Raw genomic sequence first — 22,587 nt, 5'->3', positions numbered from 1 at the left:
CTGTCTTCCAGGTCACTTATCCTTTCTTCTGCCTCAGTTATTTTGCTACTGATTCCTTCTAGTGTAGTTTTCATTTCAGTTATTGTATTGTTCATCTCTGTTTGTTTGTTCTTTAATTCTTCTAGATCTTTGTTAAACATTTCTTGCATCTTCTCGATCTTTTCCTCCATTCTTTTTCTGAGGTTCTGGATCATCTTCACTATCATTATTCTGAATTCTTTTTCTGGAATCTCGCCTATCTCCACTTCATTTAGTTGTTTTTCTGGGTTTTTATATTGTTCCTTCATCTGGTACATAGCCCTCTGCCCTTTCATCTTGTCTATCTTTCTGTGAATGTGGTTTTTGTTCCACAGGCTGCAGGATTGTTGTTCTTCTTGCTTCCGCTGGTGGATGAGGCTATCTAAGAGGCTTGTGCAAGTTTCCTGATGGGAGGGACTGGTGGTGGATAAATTTGGCTGTTGCTTTGGTGGGCAGAGCTCAGTAAAACTTTAATCCGCTTGCCTGCTGATGGGTGAGGCTGGGTTCCCTCCTTCTTGGTTGTTTGGCCTGAGGCGACCCAACACTGGAGCTTATCCAGGCTCTTTGGTAGGCCTAATGGTGGACTCTGGGAGGGCTCACTCCAAGGTGTACTTCTCAGAACTTCTGCTGCCAGTGTCCTTGTCCTCACGGTGAGACACAGCCACCCCCTGACTCTGCAGGAGACCCTCCAACACTAGCAGATAGGTCTGGTTCAGTCTCCCCTAGGGTCACTGCTCCTTCCCCTGGGTCCCGATGCACACACTACTTTGTGTGTGCCCTCCAAGAGTGGAGTCTCTGTTTCCCCCAGTCCTGTCGAAGTCCTGCAATCAAATCCCACTAGCCTTCAAAGTCTGATTCTCTAGGAATTCCTTCTCCCATTGCCAGAACCCCAGGTTGGGAAGCCTGACATGGGGCTCAGATCCTTCACTCCAGTGGGTGGACTTCTGTGGTATAAGTGTTCTCCAGTTTGTGAGTCACCCACTCAGCAGTTATGGGGTTTGATTTTATTGTGATTGAGCCCCTCCTACCATCTCATTGTGGCTTCTCCTTTGTCTTTGGATGTGGGGTATCTTTTTTGATGAGTTCCAGTGTCTTCCTGTCAATGATTGCTCAGCAGTTAGTTGTGATTCTGGAGTTCTCACAAGAGGGAGTGAGAGCACATCCTTCTACTCTGCCATCTTGAGCCAATCCAACAAATAAATATTTTTTTTAAAAAGTAAAGGAAATAGGAATGTAAGCATCTATTTGTTTCATCCTTACAATAACCTTGTAGGAATGTAGGAATTATTATCCTCATTTAATAGATGAGGAAACTGAGGCTCAGAGAACTTATTAAATTTGCTCACAGTCATTCAGCTAGTAATTGGCAGAAATAGAATTCACAATTCAATTTGATTTCAAAGCAAATAATCTCTGTACTATATCACAAAAAGAAACATCTCTAATAAAATCTGAAAAATATAAAATCAAAAGAGTCAAATGAAGTTTTAATTATATTAAAACTAAAAACAGATCATGAGAGGCAAAAACAACCTTAGAAATTAAAAGCAACTCAAATAGCACTGGACTAGAAGTAAGGAGACCTGGGTTCTACGTTATTTCTCACTTTACACATCTTCACTCTTCTAATACCTAGCTCATCAAAACCAGTCATTAAATATTCATTGCCTCATCCACTGACTGCAAGGTACAAATAGAATTCTTAAAATCAATCAACAAACTGTATTATAGTAAAGTTTCAATTAGCCAGAACAATTAGGAGATTGTTCATTTTAATATAATCCTTGGTTAATTAACCATAAATGAGAAAATCCTTTTTGTAGGTTCAAGGCTGCCATTGGAAATATTTCCAACTCTATTTTACTAAGCAGAGCGAATTTTATTGTACAGAAGCAGCACTGGAGGACTTGCTACAATGCAGATTCCTAGGTCCCACCTCAAGAGAGTATTATTTGGTATGTAAGTCTGGAGAGATTCTCATTCAGATCTTAAGATGAAACTAAGAAGCATTAAGTAAAGGATACAAAACATAATAAAATCTTTTTTGATGGCAAGACTTGACAGTACCTCAGCCATCATCCTGACCACTAATCATTTTTTCCAAACCTCTGAAATTAGAGGTTGAAGGCACAGAATCCTGGACAAGAATCTAAGAGTCAATAACCCTGGCTTTTACCTTTGTTCTCTAAGGAAACTATATTTTAAAACTTCAAACTGAGGTTAGTTGCCTTCTAGTAAATTGAGGTTTTGAAATTTTTATTAGATTTATGTGACATGGAATACAAAGTGATATTTGGGATTATTAAAAACAATGTTCATGATACATCATACCTCAGGAATTAATAAGAATATGCCAGTGTCACACAAATGGTGTACACCCGACCTACTATTTCACACCTTCTTATTTCAGTAGATCATAGGCTCAGTATATTCATGGTTACAACACAAAGTGCATGGTCAATAGCCATGGGTTGCTAATGGATATATTAGGAATTAGTCTATAAGTAGCAGAATTTAAGTGATATGTTAAACAGCTGGTACCAATATTCTTCTTAAAGAGAGAAAGAACAGGGCCTCCCTGGTGGCGCAGTGGTTGAGAGTCCGCCTGCCGATGCAGGGGATACGGGTTCGTGCCCCGGTCTGGGAGGATCCCATATGCCGCGGAGCGGCTGGGCCCGTGAGCCATGGCCGCTGGGCCTGCGCATCCGGAGCCTGTGCTCCGCAACGGGAGAGGCCACAACAGTGAGAGGCCCGCATACCGCAAAAAAAAAAAAAAAAAAAAAAAAAGAGAGAAAGAACAGTCTTTGTTTAGGAAAATGTCCTGATGAGCCACTTGGATGGGAAAATATAGATCAGAAGAAAACAGAAGAACAAAGGGAAGATTAAATTGTTCTGGATGAAAAATGTAAGAAATTTGGGAAAGATCTTCCTTGAGAGTGGAGAAAGAATGGAGAAGATAAAGGTAAGCAGTATGGCAGGAGGTTAGAGTACAAGCTATGAGAAATAGCTAAAATTTTTCATTTTCTTTAAGCACAGCAATGCTCAATACAATTTAAAATTATCTGTTTGGCTAAGATATAAACTTTTTCTCTCTCTCCAAACATTCACTGAAGTCCACTACTCTCTAAACTTATACTTTTCATTTTAATCCCTTCTGAATTGTTCTATTTTTAATGTATATATATATATATATATTCATAAAAAGGAGATAATATTCAAGTACTAAGCTCTTCAATATTTATTATATCATTTAACCTTCAGACCAATTCTATAAAGAAAGTACTATTATCAAATCCATTTTACAGATGAGAAAGCTGAGTTTAGAGAGGTTAAATATCTTACTCAAGGTCACAAAGCTACTAAATGATGTACTGGGATTCAAACCATTACTAGATCAAACTTATGTTCACAGCTAAATAGGTACATACAGACATATACACATATATACATACATACATACATACATACATACATAGAATAAAGAGACATCCTAGTATCTACATTTAAGCAAAATACATTTTTATAAAATAGGAATATTAAAAATATGAGTAATATTCAAAATACTAGCAACAATGTTATATTATGATTCTTTTCAAAATCACTAAAAGTGAAAGTATAGTAATAATGAATTCTAGCTATTGAATTCTGGCTATTCTGCATTTCTTCTTTATTCCTTTATCATATTATCATCTTTGAAGAGTTAATCACTAATTAATTAATTGCTAATATTAGTAAATAACTAATAACTACTTAGTTAAATACTAATTATAGAGTATAATCTCTACATTGATTTTAAAATATGCCCATGAATTTTTTTAACACTCCTCCCTTCAAAAGTGGATCCTAATTCCCTTTCCCTTAAGTGTGGACTGGACTCAGTGACTCACTTTTAATGAATAACATGTGGCAAAGTGATGGTATATGACTAGGTCATAAAAGTCTGTAGCTTCCTCATTGCCCTCTATCTTGGATCACTTGCTTGGAGGGAAGCCTGCTGCCATGACATAACGACACTCAAGCAGCCCTATGAAGAGATGCAGATAACAAGGAACTGAGTCCTCCTGCCAACAGCCAGTGAGGAATTGAGGCCTCCTGTCAACAGTCAAGTGAGTGGGTCACATAAGAAGTGGATCCTCCAGCCCCAGTCTAGCTTTCAGATGACTGCAGCCCTGGCTGACATCTTGACTGCAACCCTATGAGAGACCTCATGCCAGAACCAGCTAAAGTACTCCCAGACCTGTGCCCACAGAAACTGTGTAAGATAATAAACGTTTGTTTTAAGTCATCTAAGTTTGGAATAATTTGTTATACTAACAATAGTTAACCAATACACTCCCTGTGTCAGTGATTCCCAAAATGTGGTCCCAAGACCAGCAGGATCAGCATCTCCTAGGTACTTGTTAGAAATGCACATTCTCACTCTCTACCCAAGACTTACTGAATCAGGAACTCTGGAGTTGCAGGGCAGGAATTTGTGTTTTAACCAGGCCCCTAGGTGATTCTAATGTACACTAAAGTTTGGGAACCACTATGCTAAGCCCTCAATAATTTGGCTAACAGTTAACAAACCTCAAACCTCCTTAATACCAGCCCTCGCTCTCCACCTCCAGGGAAACCTGTATTTATTCTTGGAATATAGTATAATATTTCAGCATCAGATTGTGGACATGCTTCATTCTCATGACAAAACATCAGCTCGGAAAGGGCAGAGAATCTGCCTATCTCCACATTATGCCTGGAACATAGTCAATGTTAAATAAATATTACTTGGATAAATACATGAATAACTAAATACACAACCATTGTTTAGTGAAGATTAAAATGAAGTCTTATCTTTTTTTCTTTTCCATTTATCATCACTTGAACTTGAACTCTTTTAAACTGACTTCAGCCAATATCATGTTTGCTATGATATCCATGGAAATGAGATGTTCCTAGTATATAAAAGTAGAGGGCTTCCCTGGTGGCGCAGTGGTTGAGAGTCCGCCTGCCGAGGCAGGGGACACGGGTTTGTGCCCCGGTCCGGGAAGATCCCACATGCCGCGGAGCGGCTGGGCCCATGAGCCATGGCTGCTGAGCCTGTGCGTCTGGAGCCTGTGCTCTGCAACGGGAGAGGCCACAACAGTGAGAGGCCCGCGTACCGCAAAAAAAAAAAAAAAAAAAAAAGTAGAGATTAAAATGACTAAGCCTGACTTCACACAGACACTCACTTTGGTGGCTTGTGGAGTTGTAGAACACAAAATGAAGTCCATCAATTATCAGTAATGTACAATATGTCCCCTGGTCCTTATTAGGGACCTTATTTGGTGTTTGAACACCAAAAAGAGAGCTTGAGGAACCTGACAAATGCTAACATTTGCCTGACATTTGTTCTTATCATTCCTTTCTAAAACATGTATTATTAGAATATGATAAGTGCTACTGACTACAGGAGTGTAGGAAAATTAGCAGGTAGTGATATGAAGCCCTCAAAATCAGCCAACTTGCTGAGCTCATAACACTAATTCTGTAGCATTTTTAGTTAATTAAATTATAAAAATCTGTATTCAAACAATTGTGGGTTACAAGATAGAAGAGCCTTTTTTCCTAGTGAACATATCAGAGCCTTTGACATACACTAATGTGAAAATATGGAACCTTTTAAAGGAGCAGCTTGTAAAGCTAACACTTTAGTAAACAACAGTCTATTGTAAACCTTTAACAATTCCTTTACTTTGTTTCTTTTTTTTTTAATTGGAGTATAATTGCTTTACAATATTGTGTTAGTTTCTGCTGTACAAGGAAGTGAATCAGCTATATGTATACATATATCCCCTCCCTCTTGGAACTCCCTCCCACCCACCCCCATCCCATACATCTAGGTCATCACAGAGCATGGAGCTGAGCTCCCTGTGCTATACAGCAGGCTCCCACTGCTATCTATTTTACACATGCGAGTATATATGCCAATCCTAATCTCCCAGTTCATCCCATCCTCCCCTTCCCCTGCTTGTCCACACGTCCGTTCTCTACATCTGCGTCTCTATTCCTGCCCTGCAAATAGGTTCATCTGTACCATTTTTATAGATTCCACATATACGTGTTAACATACGATATTTGTTTTTCTCTTTCTGACTTACTTCACTCTGTATGACAGACTCTAGGTCCATCCACATCTCTACAAATGACCCAATTTTGTTCCTTTTTATGATGAGTAATATTCCACTGTATATATGTACCACATCTTCTTTATCCATTCATCTGTCGATGGACATTTATTTTAGCTTGCTTCCATGTCTTGGCTATTGTAAATAGTGCTGCAATGAACATTGGGGCACATGTGTCTTTTTGAATTGTGGTTTTCTCAGGGTACATGCCCAGTAGTGGGATTGCTGAGTCATATAGTAGTTCTATTTTTAGTTTTTTAAGGAACCTCCATACTGTTCTCCATAGTAGCTGTATCAACTTACATTCCTGCCAACAGTGCAAGAGGGTTCCCTTTACTCCCCACCCTCTCCAGCATAATCTGACCAGTGTGAGGTGAAACCTCATTGTAGTTTTTTTGTTGTTTTTGTTTTTTTGTTTTTTTGCGGTATGCAGGCCTCTCACTATTGTGGCCTCTGCCGTTGCGGAGCACAGGTTCCGGACGCACAGGCTCAGCGGCATGGCTCACGGGCCTAACCGCTCCACGGCATGTGGGATCTTCCCGGACTGGGGCACGAACCTGTGTCCCCTGCATCGGCAGGCGGACTCTCAACCACTGCGCCACCAGGGAAGCCCCTCATTGTAGTTTTGACTTGCATTTCTATAATAGTTAGTGATGTTGGGCATCTTTTCATGTGCCTCTTGGCCGTCTCTATGTCTTCTTTGGAGAAATGTCTATTTAGGTCTTCTGCCCATTTTTTTAATTACATTTTTGGTTTTTTGATATTGAGCTGCATGAGCTGCTTGTAAATTTTGGAGATTAATCCTTTGTCAGTTGCTTTATTTGCAAATATTTTCTCCCATTCTGAAGGTTGTCTTTTTGTCTTGTTTATGATTTCCTTTACTGTGCAAAAGCTTTTAAGTTTCATTAGGTCCCATTTGTTTGTTTTTATTCTCATTACTCTAGGAGGTGGGTCAAGAAAGATCTTGCTGTGATTTATATCAAGGAGTGTTTTTCCTATATTTTCCTCTAAGAGTTTTATAGTGTCTAGTCTTACATTTAGGTCTCTAATCCATTTTGAGTTTATTTTTGTGTATGGTGTTAGGGAGTTTTCTAATTTCATTCTTTTACATGTAGCTGTCCAGCTTTCCCAAAACCACTTATTGAAGAGACTGTCTTTTCTTCACTGTATATTCTTGCCTCCTTTGTCATAGATTAGGTGATCATAGGTGCATGGGTTTATCTCTGGGCTTTCTATCCTGTACTACTGATCTATATTTCTGTTTTTGTTCCAGTACCATACTGTCTCGATTTCTGTAGCTTTGTAGTATAGTCTGAAGTCCAGGAGCCTGATTCCTCCAGTTCCGTTTTTCTTTCTCAAGATTGCTTTGGCTATTCGGGGTCTTTTTTGTTTCCATACAAATTGTAACTTTTTTTGTTCTAATTCTGTGAAAAATGCCATTGGTAATTTGATAGGGATTGCATTGTATCTGTAGATTGCTTTGGGTAGTATAGTCATTTTCACAATATTGATTCTTCCAATCCAAGAATATGGTATATCTCTCCATCTGTTTATGTCATGTTTGATTTCTTTCATCAGTGTTTTATAGTTTTCTGAGTACAGGTCTTTTGCCTCCTTAGGTAGGCTTATTCCTAGGTATTTTATTCTTTTTGTTGCAATGGTAAATGGGATTGTTTCCTTAATTTCTCTTTCTGATCTTTTGTTATTAGAAAGTGGGCATACAGGGAACCTACCTCAACATAATAGAGGCCAAATATGACAGACCCACAGCAAACATCATTCTCTATAGTGAAAAACTGAAAGCATTTCCTTTAAGATCAGGAATAAGACAAGGATGTCCACTCTTGCCACTATTATGCAACATAGTTTTAGAAGTCCTAGCCATGGCAATCAGAGAGGAAAAAGAAATAAAAAATACAAATTGGAAAAGAAGAAGTAAAGTTGTCACTGTTTGCAGATGACATGATACTATACATAGAAAATCCTAAAGATGCCACCAGAAAACTACTAGAGCTAATCAATGAATTTGGTAAAGTTGCAGGATACAAAATTAATGCACAGAAATCTCTTGCATTCTTATACAACTTTACTTTTAATTTTTAATTTAAAATTTTAAGTAAATTGTTTGCTTTATAAGATATGTCTTCTAGTGATATTTAAATCATTATTTCATATACTTTCTATAAACTTAACTCCTACCCATTCCCAACTCCATTATTATATATTCATTGATATTATTATTATATACAAAGTAATTCTTTTATTATAAAGTACTTCGTTTTTAAAATTACATGCCCAAAATCACATCAATATTTCCCCTTGTGTTATTAATTTAAATAAAAACCATATAGAAATATTTTTAACAGCTCAAGGAAACAATTTTATAAACTGACTGTGATAGTCAAATCCTTTGAGAGTATACTTATAGTCTATATAATTGTACTGATAATACTCTAAAACAATGATTTCCAACTATAGTGTTTTCCAACTGTTATCTGCAGCATACACATTCTAGGTTGTCAACCTCATTCTCTGAGAACAAATATTCCACCCCATTCAGAGATGGGTCCTGATACCCATGTGTCCTGGTGCCATAGACCAGAATTAATTGGGCCAGATTTGGATACTCAACTAAAGCTTGTCCAATCAGATTCTCTTTCCAGGAAATTGTATTTAGGAATAAGAAATTCTAGTATGTCTCTGCTGTTGTTAAAAACTGAGTCCATATAAATTGGGGGACCTGTGGGATGACTATTAAATAGAAAAGAAAAATGAATTTGCAAGAAAACCAATAAAACATACACACCAAGGAAAGTGTATGACCTTAGAAAGGTGCTTCATAATTTTTTATTTGTAAAAGCATGGCATGTCTTTATAATGGATGCTTTACAGATTTAACAAAGAAAAGTCCCTTCAGTTTGTCACAACCTACATGAAATACACATAATAGAATGGTTATAAAGTAGTAGGTAAATTGCGAGTCATAGAACCATACTTAGAAACTTCTACTTTAACATAAATAAAAAAAATAAGGAAACAAATAAATAAAAACACTAAGCATTCTCCATTCCCCAAGGTCAAGCTTTCAAAGATCCTTTACCCACATCTAAAGCAGCAGCCCTATTTTTATAAATGGCTTCTGTAGCTGAACCACGGAACTCAAAGGCTGCTCTCTGTTCTTCTATCAGCAGATTTGATTCTAGGTAATGGGCCCTTGTAAGGAAAAACTTACTTCTGTGTGTTTCTCCTTTGCTTTCACACTACTACCACACTCACACTTCTGATACAAGATGTGTGGGGCTTTTTCTCACACCAAGCAATTTTTTGCGACACCAGCTGGGTGTCCTACAATTCAATTCAATTATGACACTAACCAGAGTTAGTTAAGTCCCCACAGGTTAAGGACTCAGTCCTACAACACTGTCCCCAACTTTAGATTTCAATTATAAGTAGTAGGACCTTTGGTTACCCACAACTGCTGTCCAACTTAGTATAAATTGGAGGTTCCCATGACCCCTCTCCTTGGATCCAATCATTTGCTGAAACAGCTCACAGAACTTAGGGAAACATTTACTTACATCTACCAGTTTATTATAAAGGATATGATAAAAGATACAGATGAACAGTCAGATGAAGAGATACATAGAGCAAGATCTTGGAGGATCTTAACACAGGAAATTCAGTCACCATGGAGTTGAGAAGTACCACCTTCTAGGTACATGGATGTGTTTGCCAACCAAGAAACTCCCTAAACTCTGTACTATGGGGATTTTATTGGAATCTCCATCATGTAGGCACAATGGAATATTAACTCTGTCTTTTCTCTGGAGAATGGAGATTAGGGCTGAAAGTTTCAAGCTTTTAATCTTGGCTTGGTCTTTCTGGTGATTGACCCCCATCCAGAAGCCCACTTAGAGTCACCTCATTAGAACAAAACACATTCCTATCACCCAGGAATTTCAAGGAAGTCTCAAGGAGCTCAGTGTCAGGCACTCTTTTCACTCAGGAAATTACAATGGTCTTAGGAGCTCTGTGTCAGGAACCACATTTTAAAAAAATTTCAGAGCCTTGCTGGAAAAACGTCCACCATCTTGTGAACTACCTGTGACTGTCATGACCTGCAGAGAAAGCTAAAGGTAAAACTTACAAACACTCCTTGCCCTACAAGGGATGGATGAAAATATAAGCTATTCGGTGTCTGAGATTTCAACTCTTCCTGACTTACTAGTGTATGATAGCCATCTGGGTTAAAAAGAAAAAAAAAACTATTCATTTGAAAAACCAACTATTCAGTGAATAATCTGTGGATGGAAATCTGTGTTGTTAAGATATCAAAAAATTATACTTTTGTTTACTTTTTTATCTATCCAACAAAACTGGATTATGATGTGATAATAAAACACCTCCAAAACATAGCAACTTAATACAACCAGTTTAATTCTTTCCATGCTAAATATTAAAGGTGGATCATAGGAGATTTCAGTCTTGTCACTAAGAAACCCAGGCTATGGAAATTCCATCTTAACATATAGCTTCCGGATCGTCACAGCAAGGGAATGCCAGACTGCACATGGGCTCTTAATATTCCTACCACTGGTTGACACGTATAATTTCTCCTCCAGTTTTATCATCCAAAACATATAATATAGCCCACCTAACTTCAGAGGTGGTGGGAAGTTCACTCCTTTCAAACTAACTCCTAAAAGTAGAATGTAATACTTGTGAATACATTATGACATGTTTTTCATTGGAGCACTTGACAGTTCACATTTCTGTTTAAGAAGTAGAAAACACTCCTCCTCACCTCCATAGCCTCTTCTCACTTAAAGTTCAAGTCTGACCCAAATATTTCAATTCATACACAGCACCTCAAACACTTCTGAACTAGCTTCTTATGATATAGAAGAATTCGCTAAAGGATTCTGGCACAGGCACTAGCAACTTTTCAGAAATAAGAGGAAGATGATTTGTGTAAGCAAAAGAAATAGTGAGGCCTTGCTTTTCACAAATATCTTCTACCCCCAAAGTCTATCAGTTTTACCTCTTTAGGTTAAAAGAAACTTAAAATTATTTTAAATTTAAAAAGCAATGTATGCTCAGAAATTTCAGAAAGGGTAGGAAAGAATCAAGACAATTCAACGTAATCTTTTTCACTACCTAGAGATATCTATTTCTTATTATAGAGAACTTCAATACATATTCAAAAGTATCTAAGCATTTGATACATGGCATTATATTGTTAGGCATTTAAGGAGATTATAGTTTTATGCATTATAAATAATGATGCAGTAGGAATTTGTGTGCATCAATCTTTGTACAAATCTCTTAAGTATCAGATTAGATTAATAAAAATATAATAACTAAATAAAAAAGTGAGGACCTTTTTAAAGTTCTTAATACATATTGCTCACCTGTAAAATCCATAAGGTCAGGAACTTTGCCTTATTTGTCCCTGGGTCAGCAGAGCCAGAAAAGTGACTGGCACATAGTAGACCTTCACTAAGAATATGCTAAATGAATGAATGAATATATTGCAAAGAGACTTTCCAAAATAAACTGTACTTTCAAATATTATTTTTCCCACAGAAAGTTAAGTCTATCACTTGTTGCCATCTTGATCTGATTCGTTGTTTAGCTAATTTCTTTCTTCCTGATAATCACTAAAGGAATAGGTACATTTAATGAGAGCCATTTCCTGGGAAGTAGTAAATGAGAGGATACAAATTTACTTTTCCCTCTAAGTCCTCCCCCAAATTTCCCTGAGACCTTAGGATTCAACAATTTATTTGACAATTTTGCAGCAAGAAAAAGAAATACACTCCATAGGAAGATATTTATATTTTCCTAAAGCCTGGGTAGGGGATAGATGCTTATAGTTGAATGAATATAAATACTATAAATTACTGGTGTGTGTGTGTGTGTACACCCACTAATGGACACAATAACACCAATTACATTTTGCCTCAGATGAAAAAATGTTTAAAAAAATTGTTCATATTCTTCAAATTAATCCACATCCAAAATGTATATATTGTTTTCCATTTCTAAACAGTACTATGATCTCAGCTCAATCAGCCTTTGACAAATTCTTTAGCTTGCCTGGCTCACTTTTCTCTAATAATACAAACGAAGTACACATGTAGTAGTTTGATATGAGCTTCTATATCTCAATTCCTAAATTAAGACCTTTCACAGAGCTTTTAATAATACAGTCCCATGCTCCTGGAATTACAAAGTTAAAAATGATTCCTTCTTTGCCTTTCAACAAATTTCAGTTCTCTCCTCTGTGTGCATGTAAATTCTATTAATGCTAATGGAGGCAATGCATGTGCATACGGAGTGGAATATATCTCTAAACCACACTTTAATCTTTAGCTACATAACTCTGGCGCCTGTTCAAATGATGCATGTGCCTCAGATACACACTGTATGTCTGGTTTCTGGTCTGGATATTAAAATTTATTCACGTATTTTTAGTAGCTATTACAACATTTTGGCCAACAAATTTTCCTATTATTATTATACATGTGTTGAGTTTTCACTGAGTGCTAAATGTGACTGTAAACATTCATGATTTATTATAATGTAATTAGAATGTAAATGCAACTCCTGACCAGGTTATATTTGTTTTAAAAAATGGAAAATTTCTGTTGTTTTCCACCTGGTTAAACATAGGTAGTAAAGAGAAAACATAATGCAAACAAAATAAATATAAGTAACCTGGTTGCTTGTTTCTGTACTGAATCATGGTTATCCTTACATTAAAAAAAAATTAATGCATGTATTTAAAACCCAGTTAAATGATATATTAGGTTTACTAAAAATACTAAAAATATTTTATTAACCATATTAACTTTTTGGAGAAAGTGGTTAGCTAAATAATTTTGCATTGTTTTTACATAATCCTAATTGATGTTCTATAAAACCATGTAGCAATTTCTCAAGAGAGCCCTACGTATCTCCATCTTTACATTTCTTCTTTCCTTTTCCACTTTTTATAATATTGCCCCAAAAGATTAAAAGAAGATAATCCTGAAATATGTAAAATATTGCATGGCCAAAACTTATATACTTTGAGGTGAAGAAAAATGGTAATTTTTCTCTATAACTTATCTCTTCTTATTCTGAAGCCCTGTTCCAGTAGAAAAAAAATTCCCAATTAAATGTAATTCAGTCTATTTGCGTTTTGAAATGTGAATATTCAGTCAATGCAAAGTTCAAAATCTCTGTCAGATCTGTTTTTCCCTTCCTTCCCCTTTCCCTTCCAGAAACAGTAGAGGGAGTGTGAAGCTTTCATATCCTCAGGCTGTGATGTAGGGAAGCTCTCCTGTGATCCATGCAGTTTTGTCAGTTCTTTTGGTTGCAGCCCAGTCATTGGCCTCAACCAGTCTTCAGGCATAAAAATCCACCTTCTACAGGAACTTCAAATTATATGGCACTCACATACCCTCTCAGACACCTCTCATTAGCTCCATTCTTCAGCGATCTAATCTCTTACACAGTGGCATGTTTGATGTGGCTTTATTCCAATTTCAGGACTTCTCTAAAAGACTTGCAATGTCCTAAACCATGTCTTAAGAAGCCAAGACTAAAGGTCCCTTCACTAGGAACCTGTGTGTTTCCATCACCCTTAACCTCTGCCTGCAAGGCCCCTTCCCAAGTTTAAACCCCAAGGTGTGGAGTCAAGACATTCATCACTGACCTTTCACTGCCTTTCTCTCTCTCCTCCTCTCAGTGAATTTTCCACTTTCCCTTCCTATCTCACCAGAACTATTGCTAAAATGTATATTTCTTCTTTTCTATTCCACGGCATTTGCCTTTCTCCTCCCTTATTCTTTGTTAACAATACTGGCTTTATTCAGGTATGAGTCAGAGTTGTGTTCAGGGGAGCCTGAGCCCCTTCTCAACTTCAGAGAGCATTATTTGGAGTAAGCCAACCTTGGTAATTCCATTACTCTGGTGACTTGTTTAGGAATGACATGTGATGCAATTATGATCGTTGAGATGTGAGAAGAGACATCCTGGGGCTTCTGGCAAAATGCTCAAATGTGAATGTCTTCATCTCCCATGCTGCCTTTGGATATTTATGAGGACATAAGGCCTGAACTGTTGCAGTCAGTTATTTTGCACCTATGACAAGAGTAGCCACCATGCTAAGAATGGCACACAGAATAAAAACAAAAATAATAATGTCATTGAGCCATTGAGCTAGACACCCTCCCTAGAACCAGTCATCTCAAGATTTCTTTTTATGTGAGAGAATATTTCCTTATGGTTAAACACTCCTAGTTGGCTATTATTTGCGGCCAAAAGCATACTAACTGATTATATCTTCTCTGGGGTAAAAATGTCAGAACGGCCACACAGAGAGAAATCAGAGACCAGACAAGGAAAACTATATGGAAATATAGTGTAAAAAAATTATACCCATAACAAATACGCTGTTGTCAAGTGAGGTGAGAGATATGTAGTATCATTTCACAATTCTCTCTGAGGGGGCTCAGCTATAAAAGAGTTATTGGTGGACTTCCCTGGTGGCACAGTGGTTAAGAACCGCCTGCCAATGCAGGGGACATGGGTTCAATCCCTGGTCCAAGAAGATCCCCCATGCCACAGAGCAACTAAGCCCATGCGCCACAACTACTGAGCTTGCACTCTGGAGCCCGCAAGTCACAACTACTGAACCTGTGCCACAACTACTGAAGCCTGTGCACCCTAGAGCCAGCGCACTGCAACTACCGAGCCCACATACCACAACTACTGAAGCCTGTGTGCTCTAGGGTCCGCATGCCGTAACTACTGAGCCCGCGTGCTGCAACTACTGAAGCCCGTGCGCCTAGAGCCGTGCTCTGCAACAAGAGAAGCCACCGTAATGAGAACCCTGCTCACCACAACTAGAGAAAGCCCACGTGCAGCAACGCAGACCCAATGCAGCCAAAAAAAAAAAGAGTCATTGGTGAATTCAGGTTCCTACCCAGGAGTAATGAGTCCCAGTTGGCTACCTGGACATTATTGAGGCTAGATTTAATCTAGCCTGCATTAAAAAAGAGTGCCCAAAGTGCTATTAGCCCCTATTTAGTGGCATCTTTGATAGAGACCCAGATGTCTACAGTGCTTGAAAGAGAACTCCAAAGAGTTCTTAATGACTCAGATTAAAAAAGACAAGATATAACTCTGATTTATCAGATGCTGCCTTCCATTTTTTTTGTTTGTGCTTTTTTTTAGTTATAAATATACATAGTTAACAGAATCAACGAGTTCTACAAAGTTTTCATTAGGAAAAAAAAAAGCCATCTCTCTTCTGTACTATCAATACATCCTGCTTCCCAGAGACAACCACTCTTTAGCTCTTTAAGGTAAATCTTCTGGAATTTGATAATGTATTAGTTTGCTAGGGCTGCCATAACAAAATACCATAGATTGTGCCTTAAATAACAGAAATATATTTTCTCACAGTTCTGGAGGCTACAAGTCTAGGATCAAAGTGTCAGCAGGTTTGGTTTCTCCTGAGGCATCTCTCCTTAGCTTGCCTTCTCTGTGTGCCATCTGTGAGAAGGACACACTTCTCCTCACATATCATTTTCTCTGTGCCAATGCATCCCTGGTGTCTCTCTGTGTATGCCCTCATCTTTTCTTATAAGGACACCAGTCAGATTAGATTGAGGCCTACCCTAAAGGCTTCATGTTAACTTAATTACCTCTTTAGAGGCCCTAGATCCAAATACAGTCACATTCTAAGGTACTAGAAATTAGGGCTTCAACATATGAATTCGGTGGTGGGGGAGGGCACAGTTCAGTCCATAACAAATAATGTAAATTGAAAATATTTATATTGCAGTTACTACATAGCAGTACAGTGGTGATCTAAGCTCACTTACATATTATCCTCACAATAATCGTGTGTGATGTGTATCATCATATCTCCCTTTTATAGATGAGTACTGATATTCAGAGAAGTCAAGTAACATGCCTAAGGTCACACTGCTGGAGAGCAGCAGAGCTATCTTTCAAACCTAGGCAGTCTGAACCCAAAATTCATGTTCTTAATACTAAAGTATGCTCCATTCTTATATTGCTACTTCTCTCTATAGAAGATGAGCATTTAGTTCTCTAACACAGCAAATACAAACACATGAACACATGCACATACACATGTGCATGTGCACACACACACCCATTCTTCCCTCATCTTCTCAATATTATTATTTCATTAATTTTGGTTAGATCAATATTCAACATTTACCTCTTATGATTATGTATGTTTTTTACGGTTAGGCAGTAAAGACATTATTTCTTTCTCTTTCTTGCATATGTTTTCATTTCCCTGGAGTTAATAGCAATCTTGTTTTTACATTTACTTAGTTTTATGTGTAGTTATCACCAACTTAACCCCAAACACGCTGAAAATTATTAAATCTCTTCTCAATTTTTTATTCACGGTAGGTGTTCTAGTGATTTCATCTTGAATAATTTCTGCCAGAGCTTTTGGACTTACTCAAATCTGGATTCGTCATTCTCTAAAGCCTAAGGGACAATCAACATCTTGGTATTTGCTTAATCCACATCATAGAGATTTTGCTTTGCTTCTTCTTTCATGGACAATACATCTTATAGTTTCTTATACTATGTCCTCATTTTACGGGAGTATATCTTCCAGGAGCTTCCAAAGAAGACAAATGGGGAGGTAAATTTTTTGAGAACTTTCAGGTCTTCAAATGTCTATTCTATCTCACACTTAACAGTTTGCCTGGCTGTGGAATATTAGCTTAGAAGTCATTTTTCTTCACCATTTTGAACCTATTGTTATATAGTCTTTAAGCGTCCAGTGTGCTAAGAAACCATTCTAATACTTAATACTCTGTATGTGACCTATCTATTCTCTCTGGAAAGTTACAGAATCTTGTTTTTGCTCCCTAGTATTCTGAAATTTTGCTGTGAGGTGCCCTATATTCACAACTGGGCCAAGCACTCAACCTGGAAGCTCATATCCTTAAGTTCTTAGAAATGTTATTATTTTACTGATGATTGCTTTCCCCTTATTCTCCCCCATGACACCCATTTCCTCTATTGTCTCTTTCTGAAGCTTTATTTATTCAGATGCCAGATATTTAGACTCACTTTCAGAACACCTTTCGCTGTACTTTCTGAGATTTCCTAAACTTTACCTTTAAACTTATCTATTGAGTTTTCTACATTTCTACCATCACATTTTTTTTTTAATTTTCAGAAGCTCTTTTTTATTCTTTCAATTTTTCTTCTTACAGTGTCTTGCTTTTGTATCATGGATGTAATATCTTCTCGTATTTATTTGAGGTTATTAATCTTTTTCTATTTTTTGTTTGTTTGTTTGTTTTAGCTTCTGTAATAGATAGGGTTTCCTGAGGCCGAGATTTAGGGGCAGGTGGTTAATCGAGGAGTGCCTTCAGGAACAATACCTTTAAGTGAGTGAGGAAGGCAGAATTGGGCTGACCGAGAAGCTGACCTCTGATGCAGTTGCAACAGCCAATCCCACAGGGAATTCTGAAGCCAGAATGGCCCTTTAGAGTTGTTCCCCATTTTTGTCCCCAGTTGAGGCAAGGGAACCATGTCTTTGTGACCGCAACTTAACATCTTACCTCTCAACCAGATGTGGGCTGCTCTGAGGATGTAACCCTAGGCAAAGTGACACTTCTCAGTCACTCAGCTGAAAGTGAGCCCTCAGTAGTCAACATTACCAGCAGCTGGAGGAAAGCTTCAGTCCTTGAAGAGCCAATCTGAACAGTGCAACACAGCATCTACTACAGTCTTTATCTTTCAGGTTAAAAACTTGCTTCAGTTAATTAGTGATCTTTGGTTTTTCATATTTAAGAGTGAGGTACTAAAACGTTTTCTGAAAGCTCTAAGTTCATGTTAGCACTTGTCAACTGTGAGCTTTACTGTACTGTGTTTGGGCCGGTCATTCCATTGGATTCCCCAGATGTCTTTTCTCTTGACTGGTCACATTTCATAAAGAAGCATCTTCAGCCTAGACTGGACTGTGAACACTCTGTGCACCAAGTGGGAAAAGAGAAATGAGAGAATGGGTCTTGATATTCAGTATGCAAATGCTCAATTAATCACTTTGTTTTCAGTGAGTTACTTACTCCTCCCCTACCTCTTCCTGGTACATTTTTTTTTTCTTTTTTTTTTCTTTTTTTGCGATACGCGGGCCTCTCACTGTTGTGGCCTCTCCCGTTGCGGAGCACAGGCTCCGGACGCGCAGGCTCAGCGGCCAAGGCTCACAGGCCCAGCCGCTCCGCGGCATGTGGGATCTTCCCGGACCGGGGCACGATCCCGTGTCCCCTGCATCGGCAGGTGGACTCTTAACCACTGCACCACCAGGGAAGCCCCCTGGTACATCTTAATCCAAAGAGTTTTGTGGGATTTTTTCTTTTTTTAACCCAGTCCAGAAACTAAACCAGAAGATTGGGGAAGGGAATTTGCCTGGCTGTGAAACTGGGAACTTAACTGCTTAAAGAGGCTTTCAACCATTCTTCCTATTTTTAGCCCCACCTTCAATCGCATTTCCAGAGGTAACTGGAGAAGCCAATTCCTGAACCTTTTGGATATTCTGCAATGTGAAAGCTTCTCAGCTTTTCCCACTGTCAGCGAAGAATCTGGCTTTCTGGGTCTGCTGAGTCAGTACCATTCATTCATCTGCTTTCCAGCTTCCAGAAATTTGCTATTTCTTCCTCTTCCAATCTCTCTGTCCTTGTTGGTGTACACCTTTTCAAAAATATCTCTTTATTGTCATTTTAGGAAGCAAAAGTATATGTGTCTACTTAATCTCTGACTTACATATTCTTTTTCTTTCCTCTTTCTCACATACACACTTTTAAAATAGGTAGAATATTCTCCTGGTTCTAAAGAAAATGTCTTTTTTACCCATCTCTCAGCTACCCAGTTGCCTCTTTTGCCTCTGATCCCAAGCAGGTAATCACTTGTATTAATCTTTTGTGTATCCTTCAAGAGTTTATGAATATAAAAGGAAATATGAATATGCATTCTTATTCTTTCCCTTTTAGACAAAAGGTGGCTTAAGACTGTTCTGCATCTTGCAGTTTTCATTTAATATTGCTTAAAGCTCTTTGCATATCAGTGTAGAGCTTTCTCATTCTCTTTAACAGCTGTGTAGTATGCTATTTATCCAACCTCCTATCAAGGGACATTTATTTCCAATTTTTGCTATAATAAACCTATGAATAACCTTGAACATAAATGATTTTGCATGTGCACAAGTATATCCACAGGCTAAGTTCCAAGAAACATGTTGCTGGACCAAGTAGTGTCTATCATTTATAGGGCTGATAGATGTTATCCACTGGTGGTTGTACCAATTTTTAATCCCAGCAGTGGAAGAATGTCTAGTTTATTTATTTATTTATCATCCCCCAACACACACACCTTCTAGTGTTTAACAGAGTATATTACAAAAATAACTGAATAGGTGAAAATGGTATCTCACAGTACTTTAACTTGGCATTTCTTTTAGTATGAGTAAAACTTTTCATATGTCTGAAACACATTTTTATCTCATTTTGCTTGAGTTGCATTCAATTCTTCATAATGTAGAGTTAAAACTTTTCTTTGGGGAGAAAAATGGTGTGTGTGTGTGTGTGTGTGTGTGTGTGTGTGTCTGTAAACAGAAATTAAAAGGCATCCTTAAAACACTGTTGAGTCAAACGTATTATTATAGTATGAACAAAAAATATCTCTTGCTACAACTAAAACACCATGTGCTGGTATTTTCTAGGGACAATGGAAATTATCCAAATACTTTATCTAGAGCAAGGCATTTCTCATACAGAAAAACATATCTAGTCAGAAGGTACACTAACTCAAATTATGAGTTCACTAGTCTTGGTTGAGAAATATGCTTAAGAGCAAGGCATTTCTCATACAGAAAAACATATCTAGTCAGAAGGTACACTAACTCAAAATTATGAGTTCACTAGTCTTGGCTGAGAAATATGCTTGGAAAGATGGTTAGTCCATATCAGGAATACCTTAAAATCAACTGTGGTATTGTGGAGAAAATACTGGGCTTAGAATCAGAAGGCACAGTATATTACATTAGTCAGGTGATGTAATCATTCTCAGCTTCAGTTTCCTGATCTGAAAAATGGAGATAGTAATATCTGCCCCACAGAATTTGTAAACTGTCCACCACTGAGAACCATTAATGTAAATTACTTCTAATCAGTAAACTCAGGAAGGAGGTAGTAACATGAGTCAGGTAAAAAACACCTAGAATATAGAAACAGAATTACTTGAAGCATAAAAAAAATTAAGGAATATTAAGAAATATTAGTATAAACAAATAGAATAGTACCTGATGCTAAGAAAGCATGTATAATCTGAAGGCACAAAAGAGAATGTCTTCACTAGAAATGAGGCAAAAAGATTTACCAATTTTGTGATTACATAACTTACCCATTTTATGATTATAAATATTATAGTATAAATAAAAATGTTCCATAAAAACTATAAGCCTTTACATCACAGACAAAAGCCAGTAGAGTAGGGAACAAAATATACTGAATTGGCAAAATTTAGAAACGTGTTTTGTGAAACAGATTCTTCTGTTTTATGTAGGTCATCCTATATATAATTTTAAATACAAATTATTCTCAAATAAAGACTGAATTTATATTTTCATTTTATAATTATTTACTAAAAAAAGTTTGTTAAATCAAGAAAACCTCATCTTATTTCCCTATTTTTATATTTTAATTTTTACATATAATATAAAAATAAAATTGAGAAATATTCATATGGAATATAAAAGCATTTTTTCAAATGTGTGTATACCTCAAAAAAAAAAAAAAAACTAATGTCATGTAACTGTCTGTGAAATGCATGTTCTTCCTCAGATTCAATTTTTTAGTTGCAGTAATAGGTCCCCCTGGTGGAGGCTGAAAGTATATTTTGTCCTATTTTTCTCTTTCTGAATACTATTCTAATGTGAACAGATTAAGTACATTTACATTCTTCCTTGAAGAAATGCATAGAGAAAGGTTTAAGAGAAGAACTGGTTGATTAAAATAAGTTAGAAGGCCTGTGAATTAACTGTCAATTGCACCACATGTAAATTTGTTCTTAACACATTCATAATTACAAGAATCAAAATCCCTCCCCCTAAAAAGAACATCCTCAAAACATAAGATTTAGTTAATAGAGATTAACAAAGTTGAATATGTAACAAGATGAAGCTTCAAAAAATCAGACCCATAGATTACAAGAATCTAGCTAATGACTCCTCTTATTGGTCTACATCTATTAATGTATACAAGGCAAATGGCTCCCTAGAGACAAAGTGCAATCACTGTTCACTGAAAACTCAAAAGAATATTACCAAATTGAAGTATCAAGAGTTATTACACTTCTCACTTTTAGGTTACATGGGATGATACCGTAAGTGATACAAAATGGGAGAAATAAGTGTGCCAACTTCTTCTATGCATGAATGAAACAAGTTTTTGAAATGAAACCAGAACCAGGTGTTCCCATTCAATCCCATCAGTGGATTCCCACCCAGTCACCTTAGAACAGTATGGAACTAAGATTTCATTCCGTGCTCTTTTGAAAACTGAGGTCAAGCAAAGTCAGTCTCAGGACAAAAACAGAAATTTGGATGATATTGTTTTCCACACCCTAGAGGTCCTGGAGATCCCAGAACATCCAAGATCAGATTGTAAATGCACAAGCCAATAACTACTGAGCAGTCTTTGCCATCAGTGTCTCTCGGCCACCCATCCTTTTCCGACAACTCCTTCTAGCTTCTCCCACACCACTCCTAAATCTCTGGCTTCCTTGAGGCTTAGGAACCCCTGAGCAGCTATTGATATGGTTAGCAGCTATTGAATTGGGCATTCCTCAATGCCCAATTTATCAGAATCCTGAGCCATGTTTTAAGATACTGGGCCATACATTACAGCAAACCTAATTTCTTTTAATTTCATGTTTCTAGACTTTCTTTAGAAAGTAGTATATGGGATATGTCACTGGGCAAACAATGAGTCTGCGAATTACTTTGCACTTCGGAAACTTCTACATCAACACAGTTAAGTCAGAGTCTAAATCAAGCTTGTATTTTTTTTTACCTCTTAGCCCTCACCTTTTACCTTGGTCTGGATTCCTGGAACAAATACCTTGATTATGTAGGAACAGGTTAACTACTCTGTAGATTAACAACACTAAGGTATAGCAGGAACCCAGTATTTTCCCTCCCCTACAGTCTAGGAGTTGGGGGGATGTACTGGAGAATAAGGGGCTGCTGTAGGTTCTCACTCCCACTTCAACCAGAGATGCTTCTCTTAACTCAGCACTTCTCCAATCCCAGGGAGACAAAAGGATGAAGGAGAGACTAAAAGGGGTAAAAAGCAGCTATTTGTGATGGGGAGAT

The sequence above is a fragment of the Mesoplodon mirus genome (genome assembly GCF_964341445.2).
Source record: "Mesoplodon mirus genome assembly, chromosome: 5".
In the NCBI taxonomy this organism is placed as follows: Eukaryota; Metazoa; Chordata; class Mammalia; order Artiodactyla; family Ziphiidae; genus Mesoplodon; species Mesoplodon mirus.
Note: the sequence above shows the minus strand (reverse complement) of the source record.